This window comes from Ascaphus truei, chromosome 15 (assembly GCF_040206685.1).
Source record: "Ascaphus truei isolate aAscTru1 chromosome 15, aAscTru1.hap1, whole genome shotgun sequence".
In the NCBI taxonomy this organism is placed as follows: domain Eukaryota; kingdom Metazoa; phylum Chordata; class Amphibia; order Anura; family Ascaphidae; genus Ascaphus; species Ascaphus truei.
Window position 1 is genome coordinate 42,481,591 of NC_134497.1, and position 24,990 is coordinate 42,506,580.

A 24,990-nucleotide genomic window follows, 5' to 3' on the forward strand; every position below is an offset into this window, starting at 1 on the left:
CCCAGTGTGATTCTTGAATTTTAATCCATGATGTAAAGATGCAAGACTTTGTTCCAGTACAGCAGCAACCAGTCCAGGAGTGAAGGGGTTAACAACCACATAACCACAGGACTTTTAAAACCAAGGCTGCATTTCTTGCACTGGCAAGCAAAGGACCAGTTCTTTCGTTCCAAGGACAATTTCTTTCATTTCCTTATCCCAGTGAGTGTTGTTTTAAGTGTATTCTGCAGATGCCGTGTGTTTGTCTATTAAGGAAATAAATCACAATTTATTTTGCAACTTGTTCTGTTCAATCAAGTACCCAGAAATATAAATGTGTTGATTAAAGTTGATGTCATCGTGACAAGCTTTTAAAAACTGGTGGCAGCTGATGGTATACTGATTGAACCTATATTGCAGTTTCCTGCGGGCTCTGTAATATAGTGAGGACCTTGTAGCTTGCGAGCTCTACAGAAAAGTAGCAACTGACACACACTTCTAAAGAGCACGAGAGACTTCACTGTTCCCTTCACCCATACTCCGAAGGCACCATGAGCGATCACTCAGGAAGGTTCAGGTCATGGACCAGAGAGAAAGTCGTGGAGAGATGTGCGGGGTATGGCTTACCGACAGATGGGCGGTCGAAGGCACAACTGGAGGAGGATTTGGAGCATCATGAGGACCGCAGGGTCCTACCAGAGGGGCAAGTCCCCATAGCTGCTGTGTTGGCTGATGCTATTCAGCCTGGAGTGCAGGAGGTCCCTCCAACTCCGTGGCTGCAAGGACATTAGGAGAGTGCTAGTGACCCCCCTGTTGTGGGTGGCTTGGCGCCAGGGATTGCGGACGAGGTAGCAGCTGCAGCTGCCGAGTGTGCCGTCACTGGGCTCACTGCACTTCTGGCTACATGGGGAACGGGTGTTAGCACTGCGGAGCGGGTACAGCTCATCACAGCAGTGCTCGGAAGAACCCACAACTCCTACCTTACAAACGGGGAACAAGGTCTTTCCCAGGTGGATCATCACAGCTTCAGCAAGTTCGTGGATGGCACAGGTGACCTTGATGCATTCCTGAATGACGCATTGTTCCCGGTTCCGAATTCCAATGAAGGGACTGGGTGGTCAGACTGCGACCACTGTTATCTGGCAAAGCCAAACGGACTGTGATGGGTATTCCATGCGTGGATGTCGATGACTACAGTCATGTGAAAAGCAAGCTGCTAACCCAGTATGCCCTGACACCAGAATCTTAGAGGGGCAAGTTCCGGACGGGGGTAGTACTCCCCGGAGAGTCATACAGCACCTATGCCAGTAGGATGGCTTTGCACGGGACTCAGTGGGTGGAGGGGAATGGGGTTACAACATTCCATACCTGCTGGACTTATTCTTTCAAGAGCAGCTGCTGCAGCAGCTTCCCACAGATGTGAGGGGATGGGTCTATGACCATAAACCTCAGACCTATAAGGATGCAGCGAGAATGGCAGATGAGTATGTGGTCAGCCGAGTTGCAATAAAGGACCCTGTAGCACCCAAAGGAGCGGGCCATGCGGCCCAGGGCGCTAAGACTACCCCTCCGTGGACACACCAGCCTGCGGCAGCAAACAACACACCCAAGGCTGCAGAGTTCAAGCATGAGAGGTGGTGTTACACTTGCAACAAGGTCAGGCATCTCAGTTCAGACTGTCCGGACTGGGACCGGTCCAAGGGACCCCATCAGGAGCAACGCTCACCAGCTGCGACGCCAGTCGCCTGTGTGCGACTAGCACACACAGAGGAGCCAAGTACAGCCGTGGAAACAGCCCACGGAGGGATGCCCAGCGGAGAGACTGCACTTGCCACCTCAGGACCAGCAGCTGAGAGCGGGGGACATCAGATTGCTCCAGTCTGGATGCAGCCAAACGATGTCCGGCAGAAGGATCTGCGGAAGGTGACCATCGGAGACCGGCAGGCGGGCAGCTTGCTAGACTCCGGTGCCACCGTGACTCTGGTTTGCCCTGATATGGTGCGGCCAGAGGATTTGCTCCCGGGCACCGGGATGCAAGTGACCATGCTAGACGGAGGACCGCGGTCACTCCAGGTTGCCCGGGTCTTTTTGGACTGGGGTGCTGGATGTGGCATGAGGGAGGGGGGGTTGCCTGTGTTAGATACTGAGGTCTTGCTGGGTAATGACCTAGGACACGTTACCTGTGTTTTTACCACTGAGCTGGCACCTGTTGCAGCGATCACCAGGAGCCGGTCAGCAAGGATCGCAGCAGAACCAGCCCCTGTCCCCCTGCATTTGGGACCTACAGTTCCAGTAGTCTCTGCAGAGACCAGACAGGTAAGCCAGACTCTGTCGCTTTCTGACACTGACTTACTGTTCCCTGTACCTGTTCCCTGTCCCCCTGACTCAGATGTGACTGCGGGCGTCTGAGTCTAAGCCAAGCAAGGGGTCTGATTACTTCTTGTGGCACCGCGGGCTCCTATACAGAGAGCAAGGGACCACCGGGTTAGATGAGGTATGGACGGGTAAGAGACAGCTAGTGGTACCCCGGGATTATAGGCAGCAGTTGTTGCGGGTAGCCCACTCCATTCCACTAGCAGGGCATCAGGGGGTCGCTAGGACGCGAGCCCGGCTGTTGCAGCGTTTCTACTGTCCGGGGCATCCAGTGAGGCGGCAGAGTTCTGCCGATCCTGTGATGCCTGCCAGCGAGTAGGTAAGGCAGGTGACCGTGTGAAGGCACCCCTGAACCCGTTACCGGTAATAGGGGAACCCTTTCAGCAGGTAGCTATGGACCTCGTGGGACCCCTTATGATGTCCAGCTGGTCAGGAAAGCGCTACAATCTCACGGTGGTGGATTTTGCCACCCGGTACCCTGAGGCGGTAGCGCTTGCCAGTATTGATGCTAGGGCAGTAGCTAAAGCTCTGTTAGCCATTTTTTCTAGGGTAGGTTTCCCTAGTGAGATCCTAACCGATCAGGGGTTGCAGTTCATGAGTGAATTGCTCCAGTGACTCTGGGAGGCGTGCGGGGTGAAGCACCAGCGCACGACTCCTTACCACCCCCAAACCAACGGACTATGTAAGAGGTTCAATGGTACCCTGAAGCAGATGCTGCGAACATTTATAGAGGCAGAGGGAAAAGACTGGGAGATTCACCTGCAGCATTTGCTGTTTGCGTACCGAGAGGTGCCGCAAGAATCCACAGGCTTCTCTCCCTTTGAACAAAATATATTGTGTGCAGCAAATAAACCTCTAGTGATAACAGTGATCAATTATGTGTTAACAAATACCCTTCTAATTTAAACCATAAAGTAAACCACAGTGTAATAAATAAAGAATTTTTACATAACCGTGCAATGTGGAAAATAGAGCGTCTGCTGCTGTGAAACAGGGGGCGGCTCGGCACCCCCCAAACACTAAGGATATGGAGACAAAAAAACAGCACACAACTCAAATAGTGAAGTATGAAAATCACAAGTGTATATTGATAAAAGGGATAAATATTCTGCGTACATCAAGGTGCTAGGACATAGACATTGAGTGTGTATAACAAAACAAGTTACCAATCGGCAGCTGATAGTGCAGGAGTCAGGGGCTTTCTTTCTTCAGCAAGAGTCTGGGGCAGCAGCTGTGATGTTTTCCTTCTCACGTCCTGTAAGTAGGATTCCGGTTTTACCACCGGATCCGTTATCTACCTTGTTAATTTTATATTTTTTGTGTATTAAATTAACTCTTGTATTATTTGTCAGCCTTGCTTGTGTTTGTCTAGTATTGTCTTGTCCTGTTTGTCTTATGTGTTTATACTGTAGCATTGTTGCACTATGATTTTTCTCTCTTTTCTCTCTTTGCATCACATGCTTCTTGTAACATCTTGCTGTGGAGCGTGAAGTGCAAGATTGGACATTTCTGGACACTTCTTTACCATTGGACTGAACTTTTTTCCTATATGGGACTCTGTAGGCGCCGGCTTGTATTGTTGTTTTTTGCTTTGTACTAACTGTGTTTTGGGTTAGTTTCACTCGGCAGCCTAGCTTTACATTATGAAGGTATAGTGTGTAAGGTCACACACATTTTTTATCACCTTATATGTTTATATACACTGTTTATTATATATTCACAACCTTTTAGCGCTATATACACCATTCTTTTTTTTTCTTTCTGATTTGCCATGCATTACTGTTGTTGCACTGTTCCCACCATTTTTATTCCCCATGTGCAGGCCATTCCCTGTCTGCGAGGGTAAAAGACAAGATGCATTGCTTGCCATACCCTCTAACCAACACATGATAGCAGATCTTAAATGTAAGGTAGGATGTATTTTTTTGTAAGTCCAAGCAGGAATTACTTGGACCTCCAGCTGTGATATGGGTGAATGAGCTTCGGTATTTTTATGACAAAGCCTCAAAGGGTTATAATTATTTTTAGGATGGAGCCTCAAAAGGCTCCCACAGATTTAGAGTCCCCCTGTCTAAAAGAGTGTCAATTATGACAAGACCCAGAGGCCCATAATGTATACAATACTAGCATACTGATGCACAGCAGATGTCAGGCTAGTGACACCTTTGAGACAGAGACCAGACACAGTGGCCCCAAGAACTGGGTGTAGCCCAGGTATGCTAAGTGGCATGGGCGTCAACCTGAACCATGCGCCCTGCCCACCGGACAGCCCTTTTGACCGGTCTTATGAACTGTGGGTCACTTGGCTATTCGTGGGGTTTTTTGATCCCACGGGGGGATTGGATCCACATGTTAAAGATAGCTTGGCAGTCTATAACTGTGGCTTCCCAATTATTCCCAGTGTGATTCTTGATTTTTAATCCATGATGTAAAGATGCAAGACTTTGTTCCAGTACAGCAGCAACCAGTCCAGGAGTGAAGGGGTTAACAACCACATAACCACAGGACTTTTAAAACCAAGGCTGCATTTCTTGGACTAGCAAACAAAGGACAATTTATTTCATTCCAACGACAATTTCTTTCATTTCCTTATCCCAGTGAGTGTTGTTTTAAGTGTATTCTGCAGATGTCGTGTGTTTGTCTATTAAGGAAATAAATCACAATTTATTTTGCAACTTGTTCTGTTCAATCAAGTACCCAGAAATATAAATGTGTTGGTAAACGTTGATGTCATCGTGACAATGCCCCCCGTAAATCAAGTTTCGAAAAAATGTTTGAGCCTTGCAGCCTATCGAAGAGCTTGGGGATAAGAGGCAAAGGGTAGGGATTCTTGATGGTAATTTTATTTAGGCCACGGAAATCGATGCACGGGCGAAGCGTCCCATCTTTTTTTTTTTTTTTTTAGAAAAAAGAATCCTGGGATGTGTGGTTACGTTGCAAATACAAATATGGCCTTACTACTAAAAGTTCCCAATTGACCCCTATTTTTAACAATCCGAAGTTTCCCCCGGGATGTGGATCTAAACTGTTCGAACAATACCGCACAAGGGGTATAGAGGCGATTGCGGATTTTCTGAGCCTGGGGAGGCCTCTGAGTTTCCAAGAATTAAGGACCAAATATCAAATCAGACAATTGGACACATTCAAATATCTTCAAATTAGAAACTTTATTAGAACAACTTGCCCTCTCCCAGAATACCCCACTCTCACAACGTTCGAACTTCTCTGCGAGACAAAGACCCACCAGAAAGGTCTAATTTCAGATATATACGGGGCATTAGAACGCTCCTCGACCCCAAAAGAGCACGACTATATGCTCAAATGGGCAGCTGACCTGAACATACATATAGACAGAGAGACTTGGGAAGAAATCTGGGAGACAGCCTCGGAGACCTCCCTATGTACTACAATAAAGGAAAACATTTATAAAATTATGTTCGGCTGGTATCTTACCCCAGCCCGTTTGAACCAAATCTACCCTCTGGCTTCAGATCTATGTTGGAGAGGCTGTGGTCATAGAGGGGACATGGTCCACATCTGGTGGTCCTGTCCAGAAATTGTAAAGTACTGGGCCAAGGTCCAAATTTTAATAAAAGAGGTCACCGACCTGGAAGTGCCTATCGAACCACTGACCTACCTGCTGGCAGCACCACTGAAAGACATTGTCCGACCAGTCAGGAAATTGATATCCTTCATTTTTACTGCGGCTCGTTGCTGTATTGCGGCCTCCTGGAGGAAAACAACTACGCCAGCACTGGGAACGATTAGAAAAAGAGTCGACGAGGTGATGATCATGTAAAAGCTCACCGCCATCGTTCGACAAAAACTGCCGGCTTACGAAGAAATCTGGGACCCATGGTCCTCCAATACTAGGGCCAGACAGCCAACTCCTGCGCCCCAAAGCCCAGACACCCCTCCATAGGCGATCAACCAATGCTCTATAGCCCATACACCCAGACAGTCAGATGGGGCCCCCCCCCCCACACCCCATTCCCCCCTCTCCTCTCCCCACCCCCTCCGCCCCACCCTCTCAATCCCCCTCCCTTCTGCCTTCCCTCTCTGAAGGCTTCCCCCCCCTTTTTCTACGGACAACGGCGGTTGTCTTTCTGCTCCCCCCCCCGAAAAAAACTGTGGATTGGAAAATGTTAGGCGTTTTAGCACAATACCACTGTATGTCTAACTGAAAGCCTAATAAAATTGTTTGAAAAAAAAAAAAAAAAGAAAAAAGAATCCTGGAGAGGTGGATTTCCGGATTAAGCCTTTTTGAAGGTTCTCTGCGATATACTCGACCATGGCCTCCATTTCAGGCAAAGATAGTGGATATGACCTGGCTTTGGGAAAAGGGGCACCCGGAATTAAGTAAATCGGGCAGTCGAAAGGGCGATGAGGGGGAAGTTACTTGGATTTGGCCTTACTGAAGACGTCCAGGAACTCCGAAAAACCTCCGGTAAAGTGGCGTCTTGCGGGGGGACAGTTTCCAAGACGGCCACTACCGCAGCGGATGGAGGAGGCAATTCCACATGGGGTGATCTCCATTGAACGGGGAACTCGGCAGTCCAATCGATAATGGGATTGTGAAGTTGTAGCCATGGCAAGCCCAGAATGAGTTGAACCAAAGGGGAATGGATGACATCAAAAGAAATGCGTTCCAAATGTCCATCCCTCATAGAAAGATCAATGGGAAGTGTCTCCAGGAAAATAAAGGCTGGCTGAAGTGGTCAAACATCGATAGCCTCCAACCCGACAGGAAAGGCCTTCTCCCAGAGAGGAATGTTGTACTGGATAGCAAATGCATGATTCATGAAATTCCCTCCAGATCCAGAATCAAGGAAGGCCAGAGCGGGGATTTGATCACTGACTTACTTAAGGAGGACAGGAAGTAAGATACGCTTGGGGAGATCTTGTGCGGGAGAGGGAAAAGAAGAGATGGTACCCAGTGAGATCCCCTCATACCTCACTGGGCATTGGCGTTTCCCCACCTCAAGGGACAACGCGGCAAGATGTGCCCAGGAGATCTGCAATAGAAGCACAGGAGACCTGGAAGTAGAAGGCATAGAAACAGAAGTACGAGGACGTTGACATTCAGCCCGCCTTTCCTGAAGTCGTTGATCCACCCTGATGCACAAAGCGATTAGGGCCTCCAATGAGGATGGCCTCTCACGAGCCGCCAGTTCATCCTTTAAAGATTCCGAAAGTCCCTGCCAGAAAGCCGCGGAAAGTGCCCCATCGTTCCAGTCTCAGCTGCGATTGTCTGAAATTCCAGAGCGTATCGTGCCACAGATCTCCGACCCTGCAAAATGTGGAACAAGGAGGAAGCAGCCGTATCACTACGTCCAGGGGTATCAAAGACTAAACGGAATTCTCTCTTAAAATTGGGGAAGCTGTAAGTGAGTTCAGGTTTTAGCTCCCAGATTGGTGAAGCCCAGGCCAGGGCATCCCCCGGTGAGAATGGAGAAAACATAAGCTACCTTGGTACGGTCCGTGGGGAAGCGAGAAGGTGACAGTTCGAATTGTATCTCGCACTGATTTAAAAACCCACGGCATGCAAGCGGGTCTCCAGCGTATTTACCTAGGCGTAAGGATTCGCAACTCCGAAGAACCTGTTCCTTCTCGGGAGACAGTGGGAGGGATAACAGAACTGGAGACATTAACCTGGGGAATCTGAGAGGTTAAGGTAGCAACATGTTGGTTAAGAGCGGTAACCTGGTTGTCCAAAAAGGTAAAGTGTTCGGAGATATTGGTTAGGGTATCTTCCACCTCAGGGGGTCTGGGTCTGATGGGCTCTGCATAATGTAACGCTCGGCCTGCCCACAAGCCAGACGAGACCCCGGGACTGAGGTGGAAAGGAGAAATACCACACACCTGACAGTAAACAGGGGCACGGCCGGAGTGTGGAAGTACAGTAGCTGGTCCAGGGAACAAAAATAGAAAGAGTTCAGTACTTGCCAACTCCAGCGTCGAATGGTCAAGTCCGTAAGCCAATGGTCAAGGTGTAGAGAGAGCAGCGTGGTAGAGTGTCCGTAAGCCTGGGTCGTGGAGTGGAGATAGCAGTATAGTAGTGGTCCAAAAGCCGAGTCCAAGGGATATAGAAGACTGCAAAGTAAAGAGTCCAAAGCCAAATCCAAAGGGTACCAGAGAGCAGCATGGTCGAAGTCCCAAGCCAAGGGTCAAAATTCAGGGAGGTCAGCAGAGAATCCAGGGACAGGAACAGGGACTGAAATACAAGAGAGCCAAGCAGGAGCAGACAGCACCAAGGTACAGAAGCTATGCTTAGCAATGTGGTAATGGTGAGGGGAGACTAAATAGTGGGCTGTGACCTATCAGAGGAAAGGGAGGAGCGGAGGTGCGGCCCAAGGGAAGCCCTGATAGGGGAGAAGCCCTGATGGGGGCGGTCCTGGTTGAGCAGGGGCATGGGAGTGTGCCGATGCGTGCGCCGCAACGGAGGGGGCGTAGTCAGGCTCGCGGCACCAAGAAAGGGAAGCCTGGGTCCGCACGTGCCTGTAAGGGTGACACGCGTGACCCGGAAGTGCGGGAGCTGCCACGGGGGAGACGGCGAGGGCCGGGGCACGGCGCTGAGAACCAGAGGCAGCGGGAAGAAGGGGTAAGGAGGCGCTGGTAGGGGGAGTCCCTGCAGCGCGGGTCCTTACAGGGGTGATGTGAGATATGGGGGGTGATGTGAGATGCAGCGGGGGTGATGAGAGATACAGGGGAGGGCGATGAGAGACACAGGGGAGGGTGATTTGAGATACAGAGGGAGTGATGTGAGATGCAGGGGGTGTGATGTGAGAGTCAGGGGGGTGGGCATATGAGGAGGATGATGAAGGGTGCTTGGGGAGATATGATGATGATGAGGGGTGTTGGGGGAAATATTAGGATGATGGTGAGGGGTGCTGGGGGAGATATGTGAGGATGATGATGATGAGGTGCTTATCAAAGCTGCAACCACGAATTAATTTGTTGCAAGCCCAAGTTTCACATTAAATTTACAGACAATTAGAATCAATGTTATTCTATTGAAACTTGTATTATTTTCAATTGTGAATGTATTATAAAACATTAAAATGTAACTTCATTTTTCATTAACGTATTCATAAAAAACAATTATATTAAACCAAAAACATTACAAAATATATACACATTGTTTATTCAAAAGTATGAGTTAATTATTATTTATTAACCCTACAGCTTTACACGACTTTTTTGTGATTTACCCGTCGAACTTAATGTGTGTCATCCAGATAGGGGTTCCCCGAAATTTTACGAAATACTTCAAGGGTTCCTCCAAACAAAAAAGGTTGGGAATCACTGCGCTAAGGTAATGAAGGGAGTTGGTGGATGTATCATATGATGAATGCCCTCTTTTGGGTACTGGGATGTCACCTTAAAGCAGGCCTGCACAATACGCGGCCCGCGGGCCGCATGCAGCCCGCCGGCACTCACTGTGCGGCCCACGGCGGCTTTCCGCTCTCCCCCTCCCTCCCGAGTTTGCTCCCATAACGTTCCCCCACGCTCTCCCCCCTCCCCGATCAGCTCGCTCTCCCCCCTCCCCGATCAGCCCGCTCTCCCCCCTCCCCGATCAGCCCGCTCTCCCCCCTCCCTGATCAGCCCACACTCCCCCCTCCCCGATCAGGCCGCTCTCCTCCCTCCCTGATCAGCCCACTCAGAGAACTGCAGAGCAGCAGCGCGCTTTAGCATTGAGGCACTTCCGTGCCTGCTGCCTGCTAGAGCGCGCGCGTGCATGCAGTCCTGCCTGCTCTGCCGCCTCCTCCAAGCAAACTGAGGTAGAGAAGAGGGGGGTCATTGGATGTGCAGGGGGGGTGGGGGTCATTGGATGTGCAGGGGGGGGTCATTGGATGTGCAGGGGGGGGGTCATTGGATGTGCAGGGGGGGTCATTGGATGTGCAGGGGGGGGGTCATTGGATGTGCAGGGGGGGTAATTGGATGTGCAGGGGGGGTCATTGGATGTGTAGGGGGGGTCATTGGCTGTGTAGTGGGGGGTCATTGGATGTGTAGGGGGGGTCATTGGATGTGCAGGTGCAGGGGGGGTCATTGGATGTGAGGGGGGGGTAATTGGATGTGAGGGGGGGGTCATTGGATGTGCAGGAGGGGGGTCATTGGATGTGCAGGGGGGTTCATTGGAGGTGCAGGGGGGGTCATTGGAGGTGCAGGGGGGGTCATTAGAGGTGCAGGGGGGTGGGGTCATTAGAGGTGCAGGGGGGGTCATTGGAGGTGCAGGGGGGGTCATTGGAGGTGCAGGAAGGGGTGATTGGATGTGTAGGGGGGGTGATTGGAGGTGCAAGGGGGGGTGATTGGAGGTGTAGGGGGAGTGATGTGAGGTTCAGGGGGGGGTGAGGTGCAGGGGGGTGAGTGATGTGAGGTGCAGGGAGGGAGAATGATGTGAGGTGCAGGGGGGGTGATTGGAGGTGCAGGGGGGAGAGTGATGTGAGGTGCAGGGGGGTGATGTGAGGTGCAGGGGGTGAGAGTGATGTGAGGAGAAGGGGGGGAGAGTGATGTGAGGTGCAGGGTGGAAAATGATGTGAGGTACAGGTGGGAGAATGATGTGAGGTGCACAGGGGGAGAAGGATGTGAGGTACAGGGGGGTGGGATGTGTGTGGTGTGCAGGGGGGTATTGTGTGTTTGATGTGGAGAGGGAGTATTATGTGTGTGGGTGAGGGGGAGAGATGGGGGTATGAGAGATAGATGGGGAGTATCGCAAAGGTTGATAGTGAGGGGTTCTGGGGGAGATATTAGGGTGATGAGGAGAGATGATGATGATGATGTAGAGGTGCTGGAGGAGAGATGATGATGATGATAATGATATTACCCGTGCGGCACAATTTTTTTTTCCTTGGAGCAGTTCGGCCCTTCTCACTTTACGAGTTGTGAAGGCCTGCCTTAAAGGAAGGGAATCACATTCCTTTTTTGGAATCACATTCCATGGTTTTGCATCTTTTTGTATTTGCATTGACCCCATCATACATACATACATACATACGATAGGCTTCAATCACAGATCACATTCCAGGATGCACTGTTTTAAAGTAAAAACCCTTTTTGTGCTTTATTCATGTGTAACACCGCCGGAAGAAGAGATCAGTGTATCTCGAAAGCTCGCACACATAAAACATTTTGGTATATACAGTATAGTATATCATAGTGTTTAATAAAATGCAATGTTTGTATGGGGGGAAATCAGTAACACAAGAACAGACTCCTTGTTCCCTTCAAACAATTGTATTAAAAAATTAACACAGTTCTGGAATTCACTGGATGATATTGGTATGTCTTAATTATTTTGAATAACATCTGTGATGTCAAATACAATAATTGGGCATTTGGTTCCTGATTTAACAATGGAGATTTAGCAGAAAGTTGGATCATCTTATAACTATTAGAGACCTGGTACATGGTGCGGTAACGGGAACACCCGGTGACTGATATGTGAGCTTCTAATGAGACAAGTATTCTATTCATTGTACACTGGCGACACACTTTATTTGAGCTCGGCTAGTCCCGCGAATTCGGGTATACTCGGGTGTATTGAGGTTTGTGACTGTTTTCTGCCCGAGTGCATTGCGTTATTTTCCCGGCAGGGATTGAAGCATTTTATTCCGGCTAGCTACAATTCTGCAATGCCGTATAAAAACACATGAGGGCGCTTGCGAGCTGTTCTCTTGAAGCCGTCCCCTATAGTGAATTGTAATGCAGTATATATACTGTATATATATATATATATATACTGTATAACAACAGCCCCTATAACCCCTAACATACAGTACTGTACACATACAGTACTGTATATGCACATACTGGGGGCGAGATGTGTTTGCAGCAGAGAGAGATCCGCTGCTCTCTCTGCGCAAACAGCGACACATTAAAAATTATTTTAAATACATTTTTATTTATAGTGTAGATGTGCAAGGGGTCTCGGGAGCTGAACCGCGTTGGTTTCAGGTCGGGGGACCCCCTGCCCCCCGAGATACAGACCCCTTTATGAGGTGCCGGTATCCCTCTGCGTTTAAAGGTCCCGATCACGTGATCGCGGCCTGTTAAACCAAGTAGAGGGATACCGGCACCCTCACACACACACATTAAAAATTATTATAAATACATTATATTTTAAATACATTTTTATTTATAGTGTACATGTGCAGAGGGTCTCCAGAGCAGAACCGCACTGGTTTCAGGTCTGGGGACCCCCTGCTCCCCGAGATACAGGCCCCTTTAGGGGGTGCCGGTATCCCTCTGCTTGGTTTAAAGGTCCCGACCACGTGATCGCGGCCTGTAAACCAAGCAGAGCAGAGGGATACCGGCACCCCCTAAAGGGGCCTGTATCTCGGGGAGCAGGGGGTCCCCAGACCTGAAACCAGTGCGGTTCTGCTCTGGAGACCCTCTGCACATGTACAGTATCAATAAAATACATACAGTATACAGTATAAATAAACACTCGTTCTTTACCTTAGCGGCTATGCGCTATGGTAAAGAAGCAGCATTTCTGTATTTTAATAATATTGTACAGTGAGCAGGGGGTTCCCTGAGCCAGAAATTAATGCTCAGGGACCCCCCCTGCTCCTGCTCAATATTATTAAAAATACAGAAATGCTGCTTCATTACCATAGCGGATAGCCGCTAAGGCAATGAAGGGGTTAACCCACCGTGCCCGCTTTATTGTGTGTAGTGGGGATGGGTGAGGGGGGTATTTGGCCCTTGGTGTGAGTTTAGGACTTGCGGGGGGGTTGTGGGTGCACTTAACCCCGTCACGACCGTAGCAGTTAATACCGCTACGGTCATGAAGGGGTTAAGCCCTCCCGCTACCCCCTGCGAGCCCTAAACAAGCTTCGTTGGGGCTAATACCCCATTCACCCACCCCCGCTACCCACAATAAAAAAAATACACACACACAGCAGCCGCCAAAAAATAAATAAATAAATCTAAATAAATAAATGACAATAAATACATTTGAAATACATTTTTATTGATAGTGTAGATGTGCAGGGGGTCTCCGGAGCTGAACCGCGTTGGTTTCAGGTCTGGGAACCCCCTGCTCCCCGAGATACAGCCCCTTTAGGGGGTGCCGGTATCCCTCTGCTTGGTTTAAAGGGCCCGACCACGTGATCGCGGCCTGTAAACCAAGCAGAGCAGAGGGATACCGGCACCCCCTAAAGGGGCCTGTATCTCGGGGAGCAGGGGGTCCCCAGACCTGAAACCAGTGCGGTTCTGCTCTGGAGACCCTCTGCACATGTACAGTATCAATAAAACACATACAGTATACAGTATAAATAAACACTCGTTCTTTACCTTAGCGGCTATGCGCTATGGTAAAGAAGCAGCATTTCTGTATTTTAATAATATTGTACAGTGAGCAGGGAGTTCCCTGAGCCAGAAATTAATGCTCAGGGGACCCCCTGCTCCTGCTCAATATTATTAAAAATACAGAAATGCTGCTAGCGGATATAATACGGATAGCCGCTAAGGCAATGAAGGGGTTAACCCACCGTGCCCGCATTGTGTGTAGTGGGGATGGGTGAGGGGGGTATTTGGCCCTTGGTGTGAGTTTAGGACTTGCGGGGGGGTTGCGGGTGCACTTAACCCCTTCACGACTGTAGCAGTTAATACCGCTACGGTCATGAAGGGGCTAAGCCCTCCCGCTACCCCCCCCGCAAGCCCTAAACAAGCACCATTGGGGCTAATACCCCATTCACCCACCCCAGCTACCCACAATAAAAAAAATACACACACACAGCAGCCCCACAATTAATAAATAAATCTAAATAAATAAATAAATACATGAAGAGAAATAAATATATACTGTATATATATATACTGGATATATATACAGTATATATATAATAACAATCCTTATACATATACAGTATATACTGTGTATATATATACACACATATATATATATATATATATATATATATATATATATATATATATATATATATATAAAATCAACCCCACACTGATGAGACCCATCAAGGTCGAAACAGCTGTCTGTGGGTGGTTTTCTGGGTATGCACCTTAACCCTGGCTGTGCTCAAAGCTGTGACCATGCAGCAAGCTTAAGCCTATAGGGAACCATGTTAAAAGTGGTTATTGAGGCAAAAAGTGACACTGTGTGCTCATTTGCATGTCATTTCCCAGAATCCCTTGCTGCAGTGGAAGTGCTGTATGCTGGGTGATAATGGGGAAAGGCGGGGTTGCAGACCTGCCTAAGACATGCAGATGAGCATACAGCTATATTTGCATATTTGCTTTCCTGTGGAGGGTTTTTGTCACTTTTTTTACTCACCATAACTTAACTCAGTATTATGGTTTAGCCTATCCCATAGCCTCTCTTGCATTCCCAGTAAAATCAACCCCACACTGATGAGACCCATCAAGGTCGAAACAGCTGTCTGTGGGTGGTTTTCTGGGTATGCACCTTAACCCTGGCTGTGCTCAAAGCTGTGACCATGCAGCAAGCTTAAGCCTATAGGGAACCATGTTAAAAGTGGTTATTGAGGCAAAAAATGACCCTGTGTGCTCATTTGCATGTCATTTCCCAGAATCCCTTGCTGCAGTGGAAGTGCTGTATGCTGGGTGATAATGGGGAAAGGCGGTGTTGCAGACCTGCCTTAGACATGCAGATGAGCATACAGCTATATTTGCATATATATATATATATATATATATATATATATATATATATATATATATATATATATACACATACACAGAGTATACAGTATATAAACACACATGATGAACCAATATACAAATACATGTAGAATGGTTATCAAAATCATACTGTCCTACAGATAACGCTTCTCTATACAGACAATACTGCTGCGACACACTTTATTCGAGCAAATACCCAGTATGTACCTGGCAGATACCTGGAATGCGCCACTCCTCACCTCAGACAAGCCCCGTTGCGTTTGCCTTCCCAGCCATGGTTCATGCCTGGCTGACGGGCGGCTGATCTGTTAAATGATAATGATTAGGATTTAATAGGCTGCAATGCTTCGCGTGTCTACCAGATGGCATAAATTCATGAATTGTAATGCAGTATATATATATATATATATATACTGTGCAGTATTGCAGCCAGCGGGAATAAAATGCTTCAATCCCTCCCTGGAAAATAACGCAATGCACTCGGGCAGAAAATAGTCACAAACCTCAATACACCCGAGTATACCCGAATTCGTGGGACTAGCCGAGCTCGAATAAAGTGTGTCGCCAGTGTAATAATAATCCATTTAATAATCCTTACTGATTTTACAATATAAAACATAACATTCCAATCCACACAGTACATTGCATTTACATTGTATAAATGATGCATAAAATCTATGCACCATATACATTCTGCAAATGAATGTTAACAATATAATTGCAAGCTACTCTACCAGTAAATACAAACACTTCCAAACAAGTCAACTATTTTAACCAATCAAGTAAACCAAAATCAATATATACTGTAAGTACCAACCAGAAAACACAATTTAAAACCAAAGCCAACCCATACTGTGAGGTCTAACCACCCTCACCCCCTACCCACATACCGTTACCTCCCCCCCCCATCCTGGCCATGGCCCCTCCGCTTCTGCAAAACAGACACAAAAATTAAAACATACAGTACAAAGTAATGTCCCCTTAATCACCATAGCGGTTATTAACCGCTACAGTCATGAAGGGGTTAACCCACCCTCACCCACCACTCGGGGTGCCTACATACCCTCCCACATTAACCCCCCCCCTGTGAGGCCTAACCACCCAGTCAGTACCCACAAGGGAGGCCTACCCACATACCGTTGGGGAAACACCCCACCCCCAGTACCCACACTAAAAACAGTACAATGACCCACAATAAACAGCATTATATTTATTAAATACATTACCCACCCCCTGTGCCCCCCCCATAAATACAAGATTTATCCTTTTACATACAGGGTTCATAACGCAGCCCCACGCTAGTCCCCGGTGGGCTGGCAGGGCACCTGGACAGACCTACAGTTTACCAGCAGCATTCCACAGGTACTGGAGGCCTGCTGGTGGATCCTGCCAGCACCATGGCCCTCAGGTGGTCTCCTTGGGTCACCGTGGGCCACAATTGGGTCCCCACGGTAGGCCAAAGGATGTCTGGGAGCCCCGGGTCAAACCCACAGGTGTCTGCGGGGCCTCGGGTGGTTCCCATGGGGGTCTGGGGAACTCACGGGTGCTCACTACGGGTCCGCGGTGCCCCCACAGAAGTGGGACCACACATCATCATCCCCGCACCTACGGGTCGGAGGTGCCCCCACAGAAGTGGGACCACACATCGTCATGCCCGCAGACTACGGGTCGGAGGTGCCCCCACAGAAGTGGGACCACACATCGTCATCCCCGCATGTGTCACCCGTGGAACCACCAGCCTGCTACCCTTTAGGATACCCGAGAATACCCACAGGTGGTCTCCATAGGCCCCACGCAAAACCACGGAATCAAACCCTGAATGTAAAAAAAATAAACCTGGCCTATACATTCAATACATACACCCTCCCCCCCAACACCTACAGTACAATAATGTGCAAAATAACTATTATCCAGATATGGATAATAGATTAATTGCCCATTATTAAAAACATTAACTAGCATATACAAATAAATAAAGTACTACTGACCTCATCAATACGAAGTGTCCGTTGCCAGCAAAATCCTTGTCTTGTCCACAACATACATAGCAAATACAAAGCCAATACATTGCAATTACATTCAGATATCAATTAACCCCTTAAACACCTTATCAGATAATAACTGTAAAGGTGATTAAGGGGTTAAGCCACACAGGCCCGATACCCACCCTTCACCCATGAATTTGTACTGTGGCTTCATCATGCAACTATATATATATATACTGTATATATATACAGAGAGACAGAGAGAGAGAGATAAACAGTATATATATATATATATGTATAGTATATATATATATATATATATATATATATATATATATATATATATATATATATATATATATATATATATATACACACACACACGTTATATACACACCCATGATAAACCAATATAAAGTACAAATAAATGTAGAAGGGTTATCAAAAGCATACTGCCCTACAACCAAGTAAACAAAAATCAAAAGCCAATACATTGCAATTACATTCAGATATCAATTAACCCCTTAAACACCTTATCAGATAATAACCGCAAAGGTGATTAAGGGGTTAAGCCACACAGGCCCGATACCCACCCTCACCCATGAATTTGTACTGTGGCTTCATCATGCAACTATATATATACTGTATATATATACAGAGAGACAGAGAGACAGAGAGAAAGATATATATATATATATATATATATATATATATATATATATATATATACATACATACACACGTTATATACACACCCATGATAAACCAATATACAGTACAAATAAATGTAGAAGGGTTATCAAAAGCACTGTCCTACAACCAAACACTTCTCCATACATACACACTAAATTAAAATCAATTTCCTTTAATATTCATAACTGATCTCTCAATCTAAATCATCACTAAACCTCTGAAAAGCCATTTAAACAACTTACATACATTCCAATATAAATGATGCCTAAATATCTATGCACCATATACATTCTGCAAGTAAACAAAACTCAATTAGCAATCATTATTTACATCCCTAAACAATTCACACTAGATCACGAACAATAAAACTATTAACAAATTCACGCCTAGAGCAGAACAATTAAGCCTTTGAAAAAATATAAGTACCGACAAAAATACAACCTTTACAAACCAAGCCTATCCCTGACCTTCCTCAAACACACAATACAATACCAAGGAATACATCTATCTAATTTTAAAATACTTTAAACTCACAATAAAGCATACTGTAGCAGCATACACAAAATAATTTAAAACACATCTAATCCAGCTTTTAAAACAACATAATTTCTTACCCTGTACTGTACTGTATGTATATATCTCTCTAGACATATGTACATACATACATACATACATACAGTGGCAAGAAATGATATACCACAAAAAAAAATAATACACATGTTTGTTAAAAAACCTTTTGAAAAAATTAACAAGTTAAATAAAATACATTTCTTTACTGTAGTTCACTTACCATTACTTGCCCCCACCGACTCCCGTTGCGCAGCATACTCACGAACCAATCCATGATCAGGAACCCATAAAATAATAAACCAGAAAATAATAAACATTAAACTAAAAATCCAAACCAATCCACGGGTCTTCTATCTGTAATCCATCTTCATCTGTGTTCTTCTTTCTTTTATCTCCTTCCAGCGGGGTGGGGCGGGGTCTTCTCCCCGTCTGCGGCCACGCCCTAGTCTTCTTTCTTTCCCGGAGGTCCTTCCTCCGCGGCGTCTGGCTTCAAAATGAGACGACATAGGCTTTTAAAGGCCTATGACGTCACATTTTGCGTCATGGTTCCCACGGTCCTGATTGGACCGTGAAAACCATGTGTTTTGGCCAACAAAAAAATAAATGATGACATCAAATGATCACATGGTATGGTAGCCAATCAGAGCGTGGGAACTCCATCCCTACTCTGATTGGCTACCATACCATGTGAAGGCGGCCATGTGCCTTTTCATGACGTCATCTTAAAGGCAATTGAAGCAAAGCCATTCTGATTGGCTGTGCTTTCATTCCCTTTAAGTGACGTCATCATTTTTTTTTTTGTCGGCCAAAACACATGGTTTTCACGGTCCAATCACGACCGTGGGAACCATGATGCAAAATGTGACGTCATAGGCCTTTAAACGCCTATGTCGTCTCATTTTGAAGCCAGACGCTGCGGAGGAAGGACCTCCGGGAAAGAAAGAAGACCAGGGCGTGGCCGCAGACGGGGAGAAGACCCCGCCCCGCCCCGCTGGAAGGAGATAGAAGAAAGAAGAACACAGATGAAGATGGATTACAGATAGAAGACCCGTGGATTGGTTTGGATTTTTAGTTTAATCTTTATTATTTTCTGGTTTATTATTTTATGGGTTCCTGATCGTGGATTGGTTCGTGAGTAAGCTGCGCAACGGGAGTCGGTGGGGGCAAGTAATGGTAAGTGAACTACAGTAAAGAAATGTATTTTATTTAACTTGTTAATTTTTTCAAAAGGTTGTTTAACAAACATGTGTATTTTTTTTTTGTGGTATATCATTTCTTGCCACTGTATGTATGTATGTATATATGTCTAGAGAGATATATACATACAGTACAGTACAGGGTAAGAAATTATGTTGTTTTAAAAGCTGGATTAGATGTGTTTTAAATTATTTTGTGTATGCTGCTACAGTATGCTTTATTGTGAGTTTAAAGTATTTTAAAATTAGATAGATGTATTCCTTGGTATTGTATTGTGTGTTTGAGGAAGGTCAGGGATAGGCTTGGTTTGTAAAGGTTGTATTTTTGTCGGTACTTATATTTTTTCAAAGGCTTAATTGTTCTGCTCTAGGCGTGAATTTGTTAATGGTTTTATTGTTCGTGATCTAGTGTGAATTGTTTAGGGATGTAAATAATGATTGCTAATTGAGTTTTGTTTACTTGCAGAATGTATATGGTGCATAGATATTTAGGCATCATTTATATTGGAATGTATGTAAGTTGTTTAAATGGCTTTTCAGAGGTTTAGTGATGATTTAGATTGAGAGATCAGTTATGAATATTAAAGGAAATTGATTTTAATTTAGTGTGTATGTATGGAGAAGTGTTTGGTTGTAGGACAGTGCTTTTGATAACCCTTCTACATTTATTTGTACTGTATATTGGTTTATCATGGGTGTGTATATAACGTGTGTATATATATATATATACTGTATATATCTCTCTGTCTCTCTGTCTCTCTGTATATATATACAGTATATATATTTAGTTGCATGATGAAGCCACAGTACAAATTCATGGGTGAGGGTGGGTATCGGGCCTGTGTGGCTTAACCCCTTAATCACCTTTGCGGTTATTATCTGATAAGGTGTTTAAGGGGTTAATTGATATCTGAATGTAATTGCAATGTATTGGCTTTTGATTTTTGTTTACTTGGTTGTAGGGCAGTATGCTTTTGATAACCCTTCTACATTTATTTGTACTGTATATTGGTTTATCATGGGTGTGTATATAACGTGTGTATATATATATATATATATATATACTGTATATATCTCTCTCTCTGTCTCTCTGTATATATATACAGTATATATATATATATAGTTGCATGATGAAACCTCAGTACAAATTCATGGGTGAAGGGTGGGTATCGGGCCTGTGTGGCTTAACCCCTTAATCACCTTTGCGGTTATTATCTGATAAGGTGTTTAAGGGGTTAATTGATATCTGAATGTAATTGCAATGTATTGGCTTTGTATTTGCTATGTATGTTGTGGACAAGACAAGGATTTTGCTGGCAACGGACACTTCGTATTGATGAGGTCAGTAGTACTTTATTTATTTGTATATGCTAGTTAATGTTTTTAATAATGGGCAATTAAAATCTATTATCCATATCTGGATAATAGTTATTTTGCACATTATTGTACTGTAGGTGTTGGGGGGGAGGGTGTATGTATTGAATGTATAGGCCAGGTTTATTTTTTTTACATTCAGGGTTTGATTCCGTGGTTTTGCGTGGGGCCTTATAGAGACCACCTGTGGGTATTCTCGGGTATCCTAAAGGGTAGCAGGCTGGTGGTTCCACGGGTGACACATGCGGGGATGACGATGTGTGGTCCCACTTCTGTGGGGGCACCTCTGACCCGTAGTCTGCGGGCATGACGATGTGTGGTCCCACTTCTGTGGGGGCACCTCCGACCCGTAGGTGCGGGGATGATGATGTGTGGTCCCACTTCTGTGGGGGCACCGCAGACCCGTAGTGAGCACCCGTGAGTTCCCCAGACCCCCATGGGAACCACCCGAGGCCCCGCAGACACCTGTGGGTTTGACCCGGGGCTCCCAGACATCCTTGGGCCTACCGTGGGGACCCCATTGTGGCCCACGGTGACCCAAGGAGACCACCTGAGGGCCATGGTGCTGGCAGGATCCACCAGCAGGCCTCCAGAACCTGTGGAATGCTGCTGGTAAACTGTAGGTCTGTCCAGGTGCCCTGCCAGCCCACCGGGGACTAGCGTGGGGCTGCGTTATGAACCCTGTATGTAAAAGGATAAATCTTGTATTTATGGGGGGGGCACAGGGGGTGGGTAATGTATTTAATAAATATAATGCTGTTTATTGTGGGTCATTGTACTGTTTTTAGTGTGGGTACTGAGGGTGGGGTGTTTCCCCAACGGTATGTGGGTAGGCCTCCCTTGTGGGTACTGACTGGGTGGTTAGGCCTCACGGGGGGGGTTAGTGTGGGAGGGTATGTAGGCATCCCGAGTGGTGGGTGAGGGTGGGTAAACCCCTTCATGACTGTAGCGGTTAATAACCGCTATGGTGATTAAGGGGTATGGGGACATTACTTTGTACTGTATGTTTTAATTTTTGTGTCTGTTTTGCAGAAGCAGAGGGGCCATGGCCAGGATGGGGGGGGGGGGTAACGGTATGTGGGTAGGGGGTGAGGGTTGTTAGACCTCACAGTATGCACATTGGGTCCCCCCCCCTCCCCACATTTACATACACTGCACTGACAGCAGGGAGGGAGATTTACTGGTAACAGAAACATCTCTCTGCCTTCAGTGTAATCTGTTTAAGGCCCCCTCCCCCCTAATGTGTGTTTCTGTAAAATCTCTCTCCCTTCAGTGTAATCTGTTTAACAGAAACATTAGGGGGGAGGGGGCTTTAGGCCTTTACATCTCTCTCCCTTCAGTGTAATCTGTTTAACAGAAACATTAGGGGGGAGGGGGCTTTAGGCCTTTACATCTCTCTCCCTTCGGTGTAATCTGTTTAACAGAAACATTAGGGGGGAGGGGGCTTTAGGCCTTTACATCTCTCTCCCTTCAGTGTAATCTGTTTAACAGAAACATTAGGGGGGAGGGGGCTTTAGGCCTTTACATCTCTCTCCCTTCAGTGTAATCTGTTTAACAGAAACATTAGGGGGGAGGGGGCTTTAGGCCTTTACATCTCTCTCCCTTCAGTGTAATCTGTTTAACAGAAACATTAGGGGGGAGGGGGCTTTAAACAGATTACACTGAAGGCAGGGAGATACAGGGAATATACTGTATTGTTCATCATGTACATTGCAATGCTGTGTATAAAGTATAAGGTTTTTTACAATTAGATAGATGTAATCCTTGGTATTGTAAGGGTTAGCTTTGGTTTTAAATTGTGTTTTCTGGTTGGTACTTACAGTATATATTGATTTTGGTTTACTTGATTGGTTAAAATAGTTGACTTGTTTGGAAGTGTTTGTATTTACTGGTAGAGTAGCTTGCAATTATATTGTTAACATTCATTTGCAGAATGTATATGGTGCATAGATTTTATGCATCATTTATACAATGTAAATGCAATGTACTGTGTGGATTGGAATGTTATGTTTTATATTGTAAAATCAGTTAGGATTATTAAATGGATTATTATTATTGTCTGCATAGAGAAGCGTTATCTGTAGGACAGTATGATTTTGATAACCATTCTACATGTATTTGTATATTGGTTCATCATGTGTGTATATATACTATATATATATATATATATATATATATATATATATATATATATATATATATATATATATATATATATATATATATATATATATATATATATATATATATATATATGTGTGTGTGTGTATACAGTGTATATATATATACACAGTATATACTGTATATGTATAGGGATTGTTATTATATATATACTGTATATATATCCAGTATATATATACAGTATATATTTATTTCTCTTCATGTATTTATTTATTTAGATTTATTTATTAATTGTGGGACTGCTGTGTGTGTGTATTTTTTTTATTGTGGGTAGCGGGGGTGGGTGAATGGGGTATTAGCCCCAACGGTGCTTGTTTAGGGCTTGCGGGGGGGTAGCGGGAGGGCTTAACCCCTTCATGACCGTAGCGGTATTAACTGCTACAGTCGTGAAGGAGTTAAGTGCACCCGCAACCCCCCCGCAAGTCCTAAACTCACACCAAGGGCCAAATACCCCCCTCACCCATCCCCACTACACACAATAAAGCGGGCACGGTGGGTTAACCCCTTCATTGCCTTAGCGGCTATCCGCTATGGTAATGAAGCAGCATTTCTGTATTTTTAATAATATTGAGCAGGAGCAGGGGGGGTCCCTGAGCATTAATTTCTGGCTCAGGGAACCCCCTGCTCACTGTACAATATTATTAAAATACAGAAATGCTGCTTCTTTACCATAGCGCATAGCCGCTAAGGTAAAAAACGAGTGTTTATTTATACTGTATACTGTATGTGTTTTATTGATACTGTACATGTGCAGAGGGTCTCCAGAGCAGAACCGCACTGGTTTCAGGTCTGGGGACCCCCTGCTCCCCGAGATACAGGCCCCTTTAGGGGGTGCCGGTATCCCTCTGCTCTGCTTGGTTTACAGGCCGCGATCACGTGGTCGGGCCCTTTAAACCAAGCAGAGGGATACCGGCACCCCTTAAAGGGGGCTGTATCTCGGGGAGCAGGGGGTTCCCAGACCTGAAACCAACGCGGTTCAGCTCCGGAGACCCCCTGCACATCTACACTATCAATAAAAATGTATTTCAAATGTATTTATTGTCATTTATTTATTTATTTATTTAGATTTATTTATTTATTTTTTGGCGGCTGCTGTGTGTGTGTATTTTTTTTATTGTGGGTAGCGGGGGTGGGTGAATGGGGTATTAGCCCCAACGGTGCTTGTTTTGGGCTTGCGGGGGGTAGCGGGATTGGTTAACCCCTTCATGACCGTAGCGGTATTAACTGCTACGGTCGTGAAGGGGTTAAGTGCACCCGCAACCCCCCCGCAAGTCCTAAACTCACACCAAGGGCCAACTATCCCCCTCACCCATCCCCACTACACACAATAAAGCGGGCACGGTGGGTTAACCCCTTCATTGCCTTAGCAGCTATCCGCTGCTATTATTTTTAATAATATTGAGCAGGAGCAGGGGGGGTCCCTGAGCATTAATTCCTGGCTCAGGGAACCCCCTGCTCACTGTACAATATTATTAAAATACAGAAATGCTGCTTCTTTACCATAGCGCATTGCAGCCTATTAAATCCTGATCATTATCATTTAACAGATCAGGCCCCCGTCAGCCAGGCATGAACCGTGGCTGGGAAGGCAAACGCAACGCGGCTTGTCAGAGGTGAGGAGCGGCGCATTCCAGGTATCTGCCAGGTACAAACTGGGCATTTGCTCGATTAAAGTGTGTCGCAGCAGTACAAACAGTTTTTAATTACTGTATACCTTCACAACTGAAACTATCGACTTACTATCTATCAAAGGATTTGAAAAGATTTCTGCCACTTTAATTGGTGTTTTGCAGCTTGTGAGATTTCCTTTTAAATAGTTAAATATTATGATCCACTTTAAATGTGTGATCCACTACATCTTCTCTCCCTGCGTTAATGCTGCACATGTTGTGCTAAACCCTTCCTTTTTACAATGTACATCTACAGTTTACTTTCATCCTGATCTTTTTGTGATATGCCAACTTACCTCTCCT

General features: G+C 45.8%; 1 protein-coding gene across 6 annotated transcripts in view; it reads left to right on the forward strand.

The window, feature by feature from the left end:
• The window catches only part of LOC142466869 (uncharacterized), a 129,596-nt gene that overhangs the window by 95,063 nt on the left and 9,543 nt on the right, over nucleotides 1–24,990 (forward strand). For 5 of the 6 annotated variants that reach the window (XM_075572409.1, XM_075572413.1, XM_075572412.1 and 2 more), the window contains one exon: nucleotides 24,565–24,662. The gene's annotated coding sequence lies outside the window, so the exon portion shown is untranslated. The remainder of the gene's footprint in view (nucleotides 1–24,564; nucleotides 24,663–24,990) is intronic. The other variant, XM_075572411.1, reaches the window with a different exon arrangement.